The sequence below is a fragment of the Spermophilus citellus genome, assembly GCF_964194105.1.
Source record: "Spermophilus citellus genome assembly, chromosome: X".
NCBI lineage: Eukaryota > Metazoa > Chordata > Mammalia > Rodentia > Sciuridae > Spermophilus > Spermophilus citellus.
This window is the reverse complement of record NC_138190.1, coordinates 85850952-85854079: the sequence shown is the minus strand read 5'-3', so window position 1 is coordinate 85854079 and position 3128 is coordinate 85850952. Positions and strand designations below refer to the sequence as shown.

At 42.0% G+C, this 3128-nt stretch overlaps 1 pseudogene across 1 annotated transcript; it reads left to right on the top strand.

The window, feature by feature from the left end:
• Window positions 1-547: 547 nt before the first annotated feature.
• Window positions 548-1407, top strand: LOC308639109 (large ribosomal subunit protein eL8-like; annotated as a pseudogene). The gene has a single exon. The product of its transcript is annotated as a large ribosomal subunit protein eL8-like (transcript).
• Window positions 1408-3128: the final 1721 nt, after the last annotated feature.

Sequence of the window (3128 nt, the reverse complement as noted above, 5' to 3'; positions counted from 1 at the left end):
GACACAACACATGCCTTTATTTTTATGTGGTGATGAGAACTGAACCCGGGTCCCACCTGTGCTAGGCGAGAGCTCTACCACTGAGCCACAATCCCAGCCCTAGCAGTTCATTTTTAAGCAAGGATACAAAAATCTTTCTTGAAATACCAGCAATAAAATATGGTATCATATAACATTAAACAAAATAATGAAATAATTTACTGCCATACATAATTAAAATTATCAAATCAGAGAAAACATTATTAATGGAACTAACTTGCTTCATTTCTTCTTTTATAACATTATCACTATTATGAAATTCATTTAAATATATAACCAAAGAACCAAACACAGTGGAGAAATAGCTACATGAAGAAAGAAAATAAAGGAACTGAGGATGTAGCTCAGTGGTAGAGCACCTGCCTAGCCTAAATTAGGCCCTGGGTTTGTGTCCCAGATAGGAAAGACAGAGTGAAGTAGGAGAAAGAGAAGGAGAGAAAGAAAAAAGAGGAAAGGAAATGAAAATGAAAATGAAAAAGAAAACAGCTCTCTCCTCCAGCTGACCAAGATGCTGAAGGGAAAGAAGGCCAAGGGGAAGAAGGTGGCCCCGGCCCCCGCCATGGTCAAGAAGCAGGAGGCTAAGAAGGTAGTGAACCCGCTCTTCAAGAAGAGGCAGAAGAACTTCAGCATCTGGCAGGACATCCAGCCCAAAAGGTACCTTACCCGCTTTGTAAAATGGCCCCGCTACATCCTACATCCGGCTGCAGCAGCAAAGGGTTATTCTCTATAAGCTGAAAGTACCTCCTGTGATTAACCAGTTCACCCAGGCCTTGGACCGCCAAACAGACACCCAGCTGCTTAAGCTTGCCCACAAGTACAGACCCGAGACCAAGCAGGAAAAGAAGAAGAGGCTGTTGGCCCAGGCTGAGAAGAAGGCTGCTGGCAAAGGGGATGTCCCCACAAAGAGACGACCTGTCCTTGGAGCAGGGGTCAAAACTGTCACCACCTTGGTGGAGAACAAGAAGGCTCAGCTGGTGGTGATCACACTTGACGTGGATTCCATCGAGCTGATTGTCTTCCTGCCTGCCCTGTGTCACAAGATGGGAGTCCCTTACTGCATCATCAAGGGGAAGGTTAGGCTGGGACATCTGGTTCACAGGAAGACTTGCACCGCTGTTGCCTTCACACAGGTTAACTCGGAAGACAAAGGAGCTCTGGCTAAGTTGGTGGAAGCTATCAGAACCAACTACAATGACAGATATGATGAGATCTGTCACCACTGGGGAGGCAACGTCCTGGGTCCAAAATCTGTGGCTCGCATTGCCAAGCTGGAAAAGGCAAAAGCTAGAGCACTTGCCACTAAACTGGGATAAATGTATGCTGTTGCATTTCTGTACATAAAAGTAATAAATTGTCCTTCATCCAGTGTCTTGGGCTGAAGGCAATAAACTTGTTTCAGGCAGTAGCAAGGGCATGACCCATAGTGTGAGAACTTTAGAAACTCATTGTGTAACTTGCATGGAAAGGCTGTAAACAGCAGTAAAATGTTCAGAAACCAAAGAAAAAAAATGAAAGGAAAAAAGAAAAAGAAAACAAATGACAAAAAGAAAAAAAGGAGTAAGTACACTGAGTGTTCCTGGCTATCCCTCTAATACCTCTAGTTCCCATAAAACCCCCTGGGAACTAAGAAAAGGAGAAATTACAAAACCTCAATTTTCAAACGGTGAACACAAAGAGAAGAAGGCTATTTTTACATAGATACAAGTTCCTTCAGCATTTTCCAAGTCCGAATTGTAATTTTAACAATACTTAGTCCTTAAAAAAAATACCCCCCCACATATACTAGCACTGGTGAACACCTATAAGAAGTCCTAATTGAAATTAAATATGACACTAATTCTGTAATAAACCACCAGAGGGAGAGAAAGCTATTCTAATCTCAGTAACTTGAGTCTACTATTTACAGGTATAGTTTCGTTACCAATTTCCTCTAGTCCTGAAGCATGACCACGTGAGCCTCACCATTGCCTTGATAATTGTGAGTGTCATGGATTCATTCCAGCCACCTGGCCCACAAGAATAAGCACATGACCATCACCTCCAGAGAAAATTAGATAGCAGTGTAGTTCCTGCTGCCTGGGGAGATCGGCAAGCATGCCATGACCAAGGACACCAGGGCTGTCATCAGGTTGTCATGCGTTTCACCTGCCACCAGTGAGCTGCATCTGGATGCCCTGAGCAGAACCCAAAGGATATTTTCAGAGACACCACTTGTCCTAAAAGACCTGTAGCACTGCCAACACCAGACCGCTCCAGTCTGGGGACAGAGTACATCTTGCTGATTCTCTTAGCACTACTAGTAATAGTAGAATTAGAAGAAGTAGTAGTAATGTCCAAATTAATAGGATTTGCTGTGATATTTCCATCCATACAGCTATCATTCATTGATCGTAGCTATCCTTCCTTCTTCTACCCTCTCTACTGTCTGCCCTTTTTGTCCCCTCTCCTAATCCTCTTCCCAGTACTTTCCCTCTTCCTCTTCCACTTTTAAGTCTTTTTTTTTTCTAGTTTCCACGTATAAGAGAAAATATAGATTACTTGTCATACTGCGTCTGGTTTATTTCACTTCACATGACGTCTTCCAGTTTCATCCATTTTCCCACAAAAGATATTGTTTCAGGGGCTGGAGTTGTGGCTCAGTGGCAGAGAGCTCTTGCCTGGCATGTATGAGGCACTGGGTTTGATCCTCAACACCATAAATAAATAAATAAATAAATGTACATCAACAACTAAAAAAATTTTTAAAAGATATCACTTCATTCTCTATGGCTGAATAAAACTCTATAATGTGTATATGCCATATTTTCTTTATACATCCATCTGTTGATTAACACATAGACTAATTATATATCTTGAATACTATGAATAGTGCTGCATAAACATGGATACGGAGGCATTTTCACCATTCAGGGGGTTAAGGAGGTCTCCAGAAATGGAGGAGACCTCTACTCAAACTTTTATAGGTTCTTGACCACATGGCAGAAAATAATTTAGGACATCTCATGTTATAGCACAAGTGGAAGTGCTTTATTTTCAAACCAAATTCAACACTCAAGGGCTAAGTGCAGACACATTCAAAGCCTGAGTGG